The following is a 14,532-nucleotide window of genomic DNA, read 5'->3' as shown; positions in this document are numbered from 1 at the left end:
AGGGGAAGTTGATACTCCGTATATTCTGTATCAAAGACCATTTTCACACCGTATGGTATTTGTATGCCCAATGCAGGGGGCAGTCGATTTACAACTACCTGGGTGCTGGGGTGTGCTCACCTTTATTCTTTAAAGGTAAAGTATGATTTACTGTGGAGTATACAGGTTGGAGAGAGAGAGAGAGACACACACACTATTTTGCAAAATCACAAACACCAATGCCAGAGGAGACAATGTACAGAATCCCAAGCTCAGCAGCTGCACTGCACCCTTCCCCTCACAGTAAACAGATGGAAACAATGAATCACCCATGACGCTGTGATCATACAAAGTACACAGCACAAGACCTGTATTCATAGAAAGAACAGGAACAACCAATCATGTGATTGCCTTTACAAATACACAATAAGGAACATAGAGAATGGAGACCAAGGCTGGCCAATTCCAGCTGTTGTGAAACTATAACTCTCATGATCCTCTGCTTACCATTCTGGCCATCCCAGATATAAAGCGCCTTGTGCAGAGCTGACACAGACCATAAAAAGCATACGATAGGACAAACGCACAATGCAGAGAGATAAGAATTGTTACACTGTAACTAGATTTGTTAACGAGAGATTGGTTAGTGATTCACAGATTACGGGAGTCGTGGATGCCACGGAAGTCACAGAAAAACTCAGAAATCTAATCATTCTATGACCCACAGGAAAGGGAAGCAATGGGTGTACTCAACAACCACCAATATGAACAGTTATTTCTATTCCCCTGCTTCGCATACAGCACTGCAGACCTTTATAAATAGTCAGGCACATCTAGAAGCTTAGTCTAATGCCATTTCCGAACATTTTATTTCATGAGCTCATAGTGGACGTACATATTAGGCCTAAAAAAGGTACGTACGTGGGTGTTTATGACTATAGTAGGCATTTAAACACAATCACACAGCAGCACAGATAACCAATAAGATGCTCCTTTTTAAATGGAATTTAGAACGTAATCTAATATTACGAAGGATGAGAGGTAACATTTGTCTACCACTTAAAGGTCTATTTTAGAAATCTGTTACCATGGCACCGCAACAGAAAGTGTTTGGGATTTTTTTCCGACTGATACAGTGTTTAGCATAACTATCATGCCTATACAACAGATCAAACCCAATGAAATGGTTTTCACCAGAATGTCATAGAAAATATCAATGCTAAAACCCAGAACTGGTGTAAAGTCTAACATCTTTTGTTTTTGCCAATCTTCAGTTTGGATTAGGATAGGAATGTGGTTGTGAGCTGTTGACTGTGCCCAGATTTCCTTTATTCGTATTGTGACAAATCACTAAACAGTCTCTTTCACGAAGATAAACACGTTTCACACAGATTCTTTAAACATAACCTACACTCATTATACCCAGGTGGAAGCAGGTCCCATGTCTGCACTTTGTTGCTTAGAACTGCAGAGATTTGCAAAACTGGTGCAGCTACAAGTAGCCCATTCCCCAGGGTCCAATATGTAACAGGCTAAGCTTTTTCTCCTCAAGCCAAAGATGTAGAGTTTGCCCAAAGGACAGGTGCATTCCATACAACATCCCTGCATGATTAAATACATCCATTCATGAAACATAAATCAAATGCAGCCAAGTGTGGGTATGAAAGAAGCTGTGCCACTGTTTCTATAAGCAAGATTCATGTTATTTCATGAATGAACCTGAACTAGCTGCAAAATGCTGAGACTAGTTGTCCCAGAAACCCCTGCTACTCTGTTCAATGGAATCTTTGAGCAATGGCGGGCTAGACCTTAAAAGTTCCTTGAGGGTCCATGGCATACTCCCTCACCACGGCTGAGTTTTTACTCACTCATGGCTAGTGGAAATGTTGAGCCTTGAAAGTGAAACAAAAAGGAAACCAGCTCAGCTTTCTGCTCTGAAAAACTGGAAGGAAAATAGCTGATGTAATTTCAAAACTGACACCTTTATATCAAATGTCACAAAACACTGAGTAATACATAAAGCAGAAATCACGGTGTTTTATCTACCTGCACGATATATTGAGACCTGAGTGGGGGGGTTATCAAGTCAGACCGGTCTGTGGGACCCTGTGAATTAAAGGACCACTATAGTGCCAGGAAAACAAGGTCCCCCCCACACTCAGGGCCAAGTTATGTCTTAATTTCTGTTGCATTGTTTTATAAACTGTCACTCCCAATTCTGCTACATACTCTGGCCTGAAGTCCAAAATTTTCAGGATGTTCGTTCAGGTCTGAAGATCTAGCAACCCTAAGCAAGCTACATACCCAGTGGTTCATTTGTTAAGCTTAATGTCAGTTCCTTTGAGTCCCTTACCACTTATACTCCTCCACTCTTAGCGGACATGTTCACTTTCACTTGGATCAAGCATTATTCAGCTTCATGTCAGGATAATCATCTACGTAGTTTTAATAGTTCAGTATAAGCTTATACCTGGCCCACTTTACCTTGTTTCACTTTATTTTACTTTGAAATAGTGCAATGTATTTACGTGCCATGCCTCTGTACCACCGTGTATGATATTGAATGCCTGTCGATGCTGCTGTGGCATCACAAGCTTGTCTGTAACTACCTACACTAAAAAAATAAAGAATTATTAAAAAAAATGTTTAATACATCTGCCTTTTAAATAAAGGATTGCTACTATAAATCATTTCATTCACTGACCTTTAAGATCACAAAAATATTAAAATGAATTACTAGTCTCCAATAAAGCTTCAACTTAATGAAGACACAATCATTACAAGATGTTTTTTGTATCAATTTGCACCGCTTTTTTTTTTTTATTTTTTTTTTTTTAACAAGAGACTGAATTAGCACAAAACATTGTTAAAAGGATGTATATCCCCAGACACATGGCACCAAGTGGATTAAAAAATGATGGTCTGGTCCTGCATTCTTCTGACATATCAAAAGCTCATAACACCACTGCTTTATGATGCAAAGAGTACATTTATCTAGTTTGATCACATTTTAACAGTCAGAACAACAAACAAGGCTCGTCTCAGCAAAAATGAATCTACACTGGGCACAGAAAGGGTATTATAATGGCACAGTCTGTAATTTCCTGTATAGCATGTATGATGCTATGAGACAGCTGTACAGTGTATCTGTGCTAGGATTCAGGTAAATCAGGTGCTATTTGGGGTACAGAGTGCTAAATGTTATTATATGGGAATAGTATTTATTACGTATTTAAACACTTGTTTATGCCTTAATAAATCTCACCTTACATGTATGAGCTCAAAAGGTTCTCCGTGCTGTCAGTATAGAGCTGTCTGACAAAAGATGACTGACTGCTAGGGAAGAGTACAGTTTAATTTAGATTTTTTTTTTGTTTGTTAATTTTATACATTTGCTAGCAGCCTCGCTAGTGATAATGTGGAGCCTTGCCTTATTTACTAAACCTAAATTTTATTTACGTTGACAACAAGTTAAGCAACCACTTCTCAAGTTTAAGGGAAAGTAACATAACTTAGTTGAATGGCCATAAGTTGCACAGGTTAAAAAATAAATAAATAAAGTAGCCACAGGTAAAATGCAAAAAGGTTAGCAGCTCTCAGCAACAGTTTCTTGTAGGAAAGGTGACTCGCTGTTGCAAACAGGACGACGTGGTGGGTGTTAAACCACGTTAGCAGATAATGAGCTTTCTGCAGTAAAGGTTAAATATATTCTCCTTCCATCAGGCTGGAGCAATTCATAGTGACCCTGGAACACAACCTTCACTGACATTTGCTCGCATCAAGACATCAGCCTACCGGCTTGAAGCCATGCCACTATAGAGGCATGAAACTAGAATGAGAGGGTTTGTGCCAGCGACGCAATGCCCAGGGCTGCATTAACACCAACAAAATACAACCATACCATATTGTCAGGACTTCTCAGTGGAATCCAGGCCAGTTATAAGGTATATATGCCATATCTAATAGCCACCTGTGAGCAAACAGGGCTCCCAATACATTACAAGAGGATTGAGTATACACCATTCCAGTTCTAAGAATGGCTTGGATTTGTTTTTTTAAATTAGAAAGATATCAGAGAGATGCTCCGTTTCCAAATACCGGATATCAATTTGCCCAAGCGGCATGTGCGGACTGTATACACGGCATTGCACAAAGTTCTTTTCCCGTCAACTAAAGAGTAGAATTGCAGATAATGGCCATCAGCACATACGTGTAAACTGATAGAAACACTGTGTGTAGACCAGGGGTGCCCAAAAAGGTAGATCCCCAGATGTTGTAGAATTACAACTCTCATGATGCTTTGCCTACCTTTGGAATGCCTATCATCATGAAAGTTGTAGTTTTAAAAACATCTGGGGATCTATCTTGCATTCCTGGTGTAGACAGAACTTCTGCTGGGGGTAAATTACTTATTCCATGAACCCCTGATGGACAGGAAATCTGTAGGAGAACAACATATTCCCATCGACTCCAGATTGAATGTCTCTTTCTGATCAGGAAGCAATTGCACATAGCAGCAAAAACCAGACTACCTATGATGCTGTATTTCCTGTATCACTTTAACAACGGACGTATTTTATGCAATAAATGTGCAAAATATATTGCCGATTTAAGGAAATGAACTACAACTCCCATGATGCTCAGTCAGCCCAGAGGATGTCAAGCTTGGCCATCGAAAGTGACAGTCACTTCAATAGACAAACACATGATTTCTAAACGCAGATAGTCTATTCACTTTACAATTCCAATAATTATCCCAATGATATGCATCTCTATATCACTCTCAGAGCAAACTTCCCCTTTTATTTATATCTGCTTCGACCTCACACATACACACGCACAGAGAGAGACTAATATTCCGTGACACGAGGAGTCGTTATCTATGCTAGAGATGGCTCCAGTCAGTATTCGAGATATACTCGTGGATGCACCCCTATGTGTCTGCCTGGAATACCGGTGTGTTGCTGCAAAGCAGGTTTTTGTGATTAAACGAAGAAAAAAGAAAAAAAAAGAAAGTTTCAAAATTAAGCTTCTACAAAAATACACAAAACTAGCTCAGATTTCCCCTAGATATAGCCATGACTGTGCTGATCTGTACAGAAATTTAGACGGGGAAGATTCAGAAAACTGGGGTTATGTAAAAGCAAAGCAAAAACTATGAAGACCAGTTGAATGGCCATAACTACTTCTGGTAGAGAAACGTTTATAACTCATGCCATTAGTCCCTAAAAACATTTTTCAGTCAGAGCCAGCCAGCAGTAAACAGCACGATGTTAATGAAGATGTTACACTTCCAGACTGGCAAAATCAAATTAGCCCATGCCTGGACAGCATTCACTGGTTTAACACGTCCGCTGACTCAATGCGCCTCCAGTCCATATTCGAGGGCAATTTGTGAGATCACCAACTTGCTAAACTCTGTGTGAAATCAAAAAACAAAATCCCTATAAAACCAACCTTTATTCTAGTGCTCCACCTCCCGTGAAGTAATCAGTAACGGAACACTATAGCAAACTTGTAGCAGATTCTAGATAGTGAAACCAACTACAGCTAACGTGTCCTCAGCCTTTCCTTTCGAGGGCAGCTAACACAAACCCAAAGTTGCAGAAGAAAATAAGGATTAGCTGATCGCTAGATGCTAGCAGCCACATAGCCCCAACGCACATTTTGCCTGCCAAGCAGCTCTTAAAACGTGCTTTGGGGCTACGTTGCTGCCCCGTGAATTGCTGTTATGGACAATTTGATGATTTAGACTTTCAGTGACTGTTAGAGTACAGCATTGTATGTGCAGCAGCTATCTATCTTGCCTTTACATTTCATTAGCCAAGTCTCCTCTAAGTCTGCTTCGGATTACTTAAAGGGACACTATAGTCACCTGAACAACTTTAGCTTAATGAAGCAGTTTTGGTGTATAGAACATGCCCCTGCAGCCTCACTGCTCAATCCTCTGCCATTTAGGAGTTAAATCCCTTTGTTTATGAACCCTAGTCACACCTCCCTGCATGTGACTTGCACGGCCTTCCATCAACACTTCCTGTAAAGAGAGCCCTATTTAGGCTCTCTTTATTGCAAGTTCTGTTTAATTAAGATTTTCTTATCCCCTGCTATGTTAATAGCTTGCTAGACCATGCAAGAGCCTCCTGTATGTGATTAAAGTTCAATTTAGAGATTGAGATACAATTATTTAAGGTAAATTACATCTGTTTGAAAGTGAAACCAGAGGTGTGGCTAGGGCTGCATAAACAGAAACAAAGTGATTTAACTCCTAAATGACAGTGAATTGAGCAGTGACATTGCAGGGGAATGATCTATACACTAAAACTGCTTTATTTAGCTAAAGTAATTTAGGTGACTATAGTATTCCTTTAATATTAACCCTTATTTTCTAAGGCAGCTTAGGTTATGTGATAGTTGCCCTCAAAGAAAAGACTAGGGACACTTTAGCTCTAGTTAGTTCAATTATCTAGAAAATGCTTGGTGTCTTCGAAGTCACAATTAGGGATCTAGATTTGATTTTTCCTTGCTGTAGAGCCATTAGGGAGTTAGAACCCTCCGCTTTATTAAAAGAGCAGCAGCTATCTTATAGACCTAACACAAGACTACTAGAGAACCAATCCAATGCGAATTCTATATTAGAGATATCATTCCGCAACCTCTGTTTTGATTTGGCTAGATTGAGAATGATGGCTCTGTTTTTTTGTACTGTATATCTGTGATTTATTTCAATTGTTGATTACATTTAACGTACCAGTGATTCATTTTAAATAGACAGCAATAAATTTACGACTATTTGCATTTCTGGATTACTCTAGTGTTAGTTCAGTTCATTCCACCTACAGCTCCTGCCCCCACCCCCCTCCATTATTTCCTTCCTAGTTATACTTAAAGGAACACAAACATACATTCCTGACACTATAATGGTACAGGTCCCTGGCTCCTTCTTCCGACAGTAAAAAAGTTATGTACCTTTTTTCCAGCACCACTCCGGTCTTGCCCTGGCCGACCTCATCTTCGGAGCTGGGATCAAACTTTATGCTCTCTGCCCATCCAATGTTTGCCCATAGGAAGGCATTGGGAGGCTACTGCGCAAGCACAGCAAAACACTGCATTGTGTAAATCAGCATCTCCTCATAGAGACGCATTAAATCAATGCATCTCTATGCAATGCCTGTTGGAGCAAAGGAGCACATGGAGCTTGTAGACCTGCAAATTATACATACTATGCTTATTGCTACAAGAAAAAGTACTTGTCTTTCAAGAATGACCACAGTGTTCATCAGACAAGAAGATGTTGGAAGAAGAAGCGGTGTTATGCTTAGCAGGAGAACACCTAATGGAGGTGGAGAGGATGTAGCTGCAGGGGATTGTAACACAGAGAGAGAGCGACAGTGTTTGTAAGAGTTTGATTGTATTCCTGTGAATTGAATGAATGAGCTCTTGAGAATAGAGCGTTTGTTGTGTAGAGACCAGCACCGTCTCAGTGACTGCCACTAGAGGTGTTCCTAGGAAGTAATGCAAACACTGCCTTTTCTCTGAAAGGGCAATGTTTTACACAGTTTGAAAAAAACGGGCAGCATCTATACACCAAAACCACTTAAGAATAAGTAGTTTTGGTGCTTCGACTGTCCACTTAATGTGCTGCTGAACCTGTCTTTGGTAAATACCACATTTGGAGATTTACAGAGAGTTTTCTTGTAACGGAGTATCACTGACCTATAAGTCTTTGAAAATGAACCTGCATCTTTGGAAAGGAGGGAACAGTAATGTGTATTAATATCACACTAGTAAATTAATCCATACAAATGTATACACAACCTAATTTTCCACCCTCCTCACCCTCCCGCCCAAAGTTGTACTACAACTAATACATATACACACTATATATTACACGTTTTATAAGAAATATATAAAATGGCAGCATTGCTAGAAGAAATTATAGACAACCAGTCTTTGATGAATGAATTTCATGAATTAAGAATGAAATCAAAAGCGTGTTTAGAATTTTACTAATTAAAATTGAAATCAAAAGCATGTTTAAAATTTCAAACCAAAATTGCCAAATTGAACCTGGAAAAGTTTGCCCCCATTTTCTCTAGTGTGGGCTAAATTGTGAGCATTCCCAAGAATACACTTTTCAATGAGAATCTTTGAACGGGTTGTTACAAGCAAAATGTCAATGAATGATATAGAGTTAGATCTGTCACATGCTGGTAGAGTTATTTACATAAACATTAAAAAGAACTCAATAACTGCACCGTACAGAGCTCGAAACTTCAACTCCAGAACTACTAGCCGGGACTAAAAGATTCTCACCAGTTATTGCCGAGCTTGGTGGGTCACTGCATACTAAATTAACACTCACCAAGGGCTAGTGGACAATATGACCCCTGCAGTGTATTATACACACACACACACACACACACACACACACACACTTAAAGCAATACAGGAACCATATGTTTCAGGAAACCCAGCCAATATTAGTCCAAATGGCCAGTTACAGGTGTAGAATATCATACTGGAACATATTCTGACTCAATGCTTTTAAAAGCTGTTGGGATAGAAGTGCCCTACCCTCCATCTTTTTCTTTTTAAAGCAGAAATCACAGTGGGCATCAACTAGTAAATGAATACAAATACAACAACAATACAAGTAACCACAAGCATGGCAAAGCAGATACACACACATTTATCATAAAGTTAGACTCCAAGCTAGTGTAACGCTACAACTCCGCTATATATAACTTTAAACAAAAATAAACAAACACGAGAGGAAACCACTAGCATGGCAAAGGCACATTCTTTATAGAAAGGCCTACAGGTAGACTCTCGATACTTATAAAAAAAAAAACCTACAGCTCCCAAGATGCTCTGCCAGCTTTCAGACTGGGAGTGCTGTGTAAGGCAGGGACTGACAAGGATGGGGAGGGCTGGCAGTACCAGGAATGGTGTAAAACAGGTAAGGCTGAGCCTTTTAGCAGCTCCCAGCTGCCAGGGGCCCTCTAGCAGCTGTCAGCTGGGGGGTCACATAATCAGAATGTCAGGGGCCACATAACCAGCCTGCCAGGGGGCCCCTATAACCAGCCTGCCAGGGGGCCCCTATAACCAGCCTGCCAGGGGGCCCCTATAACCAGCCTGCCAGGGGGCCCCTATAACCAGCCTGCCAGGGGGCCCCTATAACCAGCCTGCCAGGGGGCCCCTATAACCAGCCTGCCAGGGGGCCCCTATAACCAGCCTGCCAGGGGGCCCCTATAACCAGCCTGTCAGGGGGCCCCTATAACCAGCCTGCCAGGGGGCCCCTATAACCAGCCTGCCAGGGGGCCCCTATAACCAGCCTGCCAGGGGGCCCCTATAACCAGCCTGCCAGGGGGCCCCTATAACCAGCCTGCCAGGGGGCCCCTATAACCAGCCTGCCAGGGGGCCCCTATAACCAGCCTGCCAGGGGGCCCCTATAACCAGCCTGCCAGGGGGCCCCTATAACCAGCCTGCCAGGGGGCCCCTATAACCAGCCTGCCAGGGGGCCCCTATAACCAGCCTGTCAGGGGGCCCCTATAACCAGCCTGCCAGGGGGCCCCTATAACCAGCCTGCCAGGGGGCCCCTATAACCAGCCTGCCAGGGGGCCCCTATAACCAGCCTGCCAGGGGCCCTATATCCAGCCTGCCAGGGGCCCTATATCCAGCCTGCCAGGGGCCCTATAACCAGCCTGCCAGGGGCCCTATATCCAGCCTGCCAGGGGCCCCTGTCTCTGGGACTGTGAGATCCACTAGGAGCCTGCTGGGACACGTGCAGTGTAATGGCTGTCATGGCACTCACTGGATCCAGTGACCGGGCTGTGGGTGCAGGTTGGGCTCTCAGGCTGTCAGGCTCTCGGTGCCCGGAAACTGCGCTCAGCTGGAACTAGAGCAAATTGACGGTCCAACATGCTGCACTAGTCATCTCTCAGGAGGCGAACTACTACAGGCGGCCGCTAGCATCCACGGGAGTCGTAGTCCTCGCCCTTGCACTAGCGGGGCTCTTTGGTAAGCGGCATAAATAATGTGGAACTACAACTCCCGGCATGCCCCGGGCTGCACGCTCAGCTGAGGAAATACTCTCCAGTCGGCGACGGTCTGTCAGCAGAACTTGGAGCCAATCAGAGCGCGAATTGTAGAAGGGGCGTGGTTTAGAGCCACGTCACGGCTGCTTACGTCACTGAGTAGTGATGGCTGCATTGCCTACCTGGCTGGGGTTTATTCCCTGGTCTGGTGCATACCTCCCAAGTGTCCTGGATTCAGTGGGACAGTCCTAATTAGGGAGTCCAGGAAAATGTCCCTAGAATATGCAGTGCATTGTGCCTATCAGCATAGCTCCCAAGTGTCCCTATTTAGGAGGAACAGTCCCTATTTTGGGCCCAAATCCCTCTGTCACTGTTTTCTAGGAGCTCTATATCGTTATATGTGTCTGAGTGTACACTGATTAGCCACCACATTAAATCCTCCTGCCTAATATTGTGTAGGTCCCCTTAGTGCTGCCAAAACAGCCCTGATCCATCGTGGCATGGACCCCACACGGTATAAGCAGGGCCGTCTTTAGCACGGGGCAAACGGGGCAGCTGCCCCGGGCCCAGTTGCTCCTGGGGGGCCCCAGAGCAGCTGCTCCGTGGGCCCTGCGATTTGCGCAGCCCCCCTTGGACCCAGTGGTGCGGCTGCACAGAGCCGCACCATCCCGCATGCTAAAGAGGGCCCCCGGGTGGCCCATGCACTAAGGGCCACCCGGTGGACATGTGTCAGCAGGGGCCCGGTCGGGCGCTGTTACGCTTAAACAGCGCGACCGGGCCCCTTCCTGTTCGTCAGCCGGCTGGGAGGAAGTGAGTGCCGCGCGTCACTTCCTCCCACCGGAGATCAGAGCCGCACCAGGAGAAAGGCAGGGAGGAGGGGAGTTTAAGAGAAGAACTCCCAACTGCCTCAGCCTGCCACTGTTCCCCAGGGAAACCACCCTCCAGAAAAGGTAAGGGCGGTTGGAGGGTGGCTAAATGTATGTCAGTATGTTTGTGTGTGTATGTCTGTCTGTGTTTCAGTGTATCTGTGTGTGTATATCAGTATGCCTGTGTGTGTCAGTATGTCTGTGTGTGTGTCAATACTTCTGTCAGTGTGTGTGTGTGTGTGTCAGTATGTCTGTGTGTGTCAGTATGTCTGTGTGTGTGTCAATACTTCTGTCAGTGTGTGTGTTTGTGTGTATATCAGTATGCCTGTGTGTGTCAGTATGTCTGTGTGTGTGTCAATACTTCTGTCAGTGTGTGTGTCAATACTTCTGTCAGTGTGTGTGTGTGTGTCAGTATATCTGTGTGTCAGTATGTCTGTGTGTGTGTGTGTGTGAATACTTCTGTCAGTGTGTGTGTCAATATATCTGTGTGTGTGTCAGTATGTCTGTGTGTGTGTGTGTGTGTGTGTGTCAGTATGTCTGTGTGTGTGTGTCTGTGTGTGTGTGTCAGTATTTCTGTCTGTGTGTGTCAGTATGTCTGTCTGTGTGTGTGTCAGTATGCCTGTGTGTGTCAGCATGCCTGTGTGTGTCAGCATGCCTGTGTGTGTGTGTCAATACTTCTGTCAGTGTGTGTCAGCACGTCTGTGTGTGTGTGTCAGCATTTTTGTCTGTGTCTGTGTTTCAGTATGTCTGTGTGTGTGTCAGTATTTCTGTCTGTGTGTGTGTCAGTATGTCTGTGTGTGTGTGTCAGTATTTCTGTCAGTGTATGTGTCTGTGTGTGTGTTAGTATGTCTGTCTGTGTGTGTCAGTATGTCTGTGTGTATGTCAGTATGCCTGTGTGTGTCACTGTGTCTGTGTGTATGTCAGTATGCGTGTGTGTATCAGCATGTCTGTGTGTGTGTCAATACTTCTGTCAGTGTATGTGTCTGTATGTGTGTCAGTATATCTGTCAGTGTATGTGTCTGTGTGTGTATGTATGTGCGTCTGTGTGTGTGTGTGTGTGTGTGTCAGTATGTCTGAATGTGTGTCAATATGTCTGCCAGTATATATTTGTGTGTCAGTGTATGTGTGTGTCAGTATGTATCTGTGAATGTTTTAATATGTCTGTCTGTGTGTGTGTATGTGTCAATATGTCAGTGTGATTGGGGGTTGGGCGTAATTGGGGGGTTGGTGGATTGAGAGGGTCACAGGGCCGAGGGGGCCCAACAAAATTCTTTGCCCAGGGTCCTATTCATATTAAAGACGGCCCTGGGTATAAGGCACCAAGACATTAGCAGCAGATCCTTTAAATCCTACAAGTTGTGAGGTGGGGCCTCTATGGTACGAATTTGTTGTTCCAGCACGTCCGGCAGATGCTCAAGGCAACACCTTGAACTCTTTGTCATGTTCCCCATGTCATGTTTACCATTCCTGAACAGTTGTTTCAGTGTGGCAGGGTGCCTAATTCTGTAGTAAGAGGCCACTGTCGCCAGGAAACATTGCCATGAATGGCTGTATGTGGTGCGCAACAATCTCTAGGTAGGTGGTATTTTTAAAAGTAAGTGTCAAATCCATGATGAGCGTCAAGTACATGACCCAGGATTCCCAGAAGAACATTGCCCAGAGCATAACACAGCCTCCACCATCCTGCCTTTTTCTCATGCATCCTGCTGCCAATCTCTTCTTGACGTACATCTCTTCGAATGATCTGATAGAAAATGGGAATTATCAGACCCGGTGTTCTGTCAGATCACTATACCTTATCAGAATGCTATACCGGAAGTGACACGGTCGCACCGGAAATGACGTTTCACAGCTAGAGGAGGAGGAGAACAGGTAGGTGAAATTTTCAAAGACAGTACGGGAGAGGAGGCCACCTAATGCGCATGCGCGAACCCCACACTGCTCCAGCTGTGAAGCGTCATTTCCGGTGCGGCCACGTCACTTCCGGTGCGGCCGCGTCACTTCCGGTATAGCATTCTGATAAGGTATAGTGATCTGACAGAACACCGGCAACCTTCTTCCATTGATCCAAAGTCCAGTTCTGACACTCAATGTTCCAATTGAAGGGGCTTTCGGTAGTGGACAGATTGGTGCGACTTCACTGACACGCTGAGCTTACGTTCTCGCCGACAAGCAGGGAGCCGTCCCGCTGGGGTCTCCGTCCCCTCTGCTGCAAAGCAAAATGGTGCCGACCATGCGGTCGTGGCCATTTATAGCCCCGCCCCCCAAGGTCACGCAAAAGTGCATCACGATGGTGATGCACGTTCTGGTGTCAGAGGTCACGCTCTGACCAAGCACAGCACAAGGAGGGATATTTAAATCCCTGAAGTTCTCTAGCTCATTGCGCTGTGGGGGTTTCAGTTCCTGGTTCCCGAGAGTGCGTTTTCTTGTCTTGTATTTGATATTCCCAGTATTTTGACCTTGGCTATCCTTGACTACTCTGATTTCTGGTTCCCTTGACTCGGCTTTCCATATTGTTCTTGTGTATTTCTGGCTTCCTTGGCCTCGGCTTTCCCTTGACCATTCTCTGTCTTTCAACGTATTAATTTGGCAATTCTAAGGACTGGTTTACGTTCTGTCCTTTTGCTATTCTGTCTATGTAGATATTACATAGTTCTGCGTGCTGGTCCACACTGGACCTAACTATGTAGCAGTCGTGACACCAACTTTGCTATTTTGGCATACAGTTTGAAATTAATTTTTGGTCACAGCAATTCTTAATAAATGTTTTATTTATTTTAGAGCAATACATTGTGCTGTGTGTTACACTGTTAAACCTTTCCTATGCATTGATGCACAAACATCTGACCAGCCTTAACTTGCATATGAATATCTGCTCTTTTTTCCAATTATGCCCTTGCTTCTAGAGAGACACACTCTAGAGAGAGTTCAGTTCTTCTCACAGCTGACTAGAGATTCCTCTATATCAGGGCTGCCCAACAGGCAGAATCGCCAGATGTTGTAGAACTACAACTCCCATGATGCTTTGCACGGCCTTTAAAATGTATGTAGAATGACAAAGCATCATGGGAGTTGTAGTTCTACAACATCTGGGGATCTACCTGTTGGGCAGCCCTGCTCTACATCAAGCATGTCAATCTCGCGGCCCAATGAATATCTTTGCAGCCCAGCAAGCCGCGAGTAGATGCTTACTGTTAGCAGAGTAGGCACCTGCTCTTCCCACATTGCAAGTGCCTTCTCTGTTGAAATTTACCAGGCCGGGTGGAGGGAAAGCTGGCGGCAGTGATCGCAGTCTGTTCTTCCTGCTCCTCACTGCTTGCGAATTTGACGTAAGTCCGGCCCAACATTACTAAACTGTGTGCGTGAAGGAGCAGTGAGTAGCAGGAAGGGAGACCTCCCTCCAGAGAGAAGATCTCCACTGGACCCCAGGTAGAGGCCCCACACCAGCTCCCGAAGGTAGGGAGCAATCAGCAATAAATAAAATGATTTGTGAGTGTGTGCAAAAATGTGTGTGTGTGTCTGTCAGTGTGTGAGTGAGTGTGTGTGTCTGTCTGTGAGTGTATGTGTCTGTTAGTGTATGTGTGTCTTTTACTGTGTGTGTGTGTCTGTCAGTGAGTGTATGTGTCTTTTACTGTGTGTGTGTGTGTCTG

General features: G+C 44.3%; 1 protein-coding gene across 2 annotated transcripts in view; it reads right to left on the bottom strand.

Annotated features, from left to right (window-relative positions):
* The window catches only part of TRABD (TraB domain containing), a 22,145-nt gene extending 12,125 nt beyond the window's left edge, over nt 1-10,020 (bottom strand). For both annotated transcript variants that reach the window (XM_063445072.1, XM_063445073.1), the window contains exon 1: nt 9,794-10,020. The gene's annotated coding sequence lies outside the window, so the exon portion shown is untranslated. The remainder of the gene's footprint in view (nt 1-9,793) is intronic.
* Nucleotides 10,021-14,532: the final 4,512 nt, after the last annotated feature.

This window comes from Pelobates fuscus, chromosome 3, assembly GCF_036172605.1.
Source record: "Pelobates fuscus isolate aPelFus1 chromosome 3, aPelFus1.pri, whole genome shotgun sequence".
In the NCBI taxonomy this organism is placed as follows: domain Eukaryota; kingdom Metazoa; phylum Chordata; class Amphibia; order Anura; family Pelobatidae; genus Pelobates; species Pelobates fuscus.
Note: the sequence above shows the minus strand (reverse complement) of the source record. Positions and strands in the feature narration are given on the sequence as shown.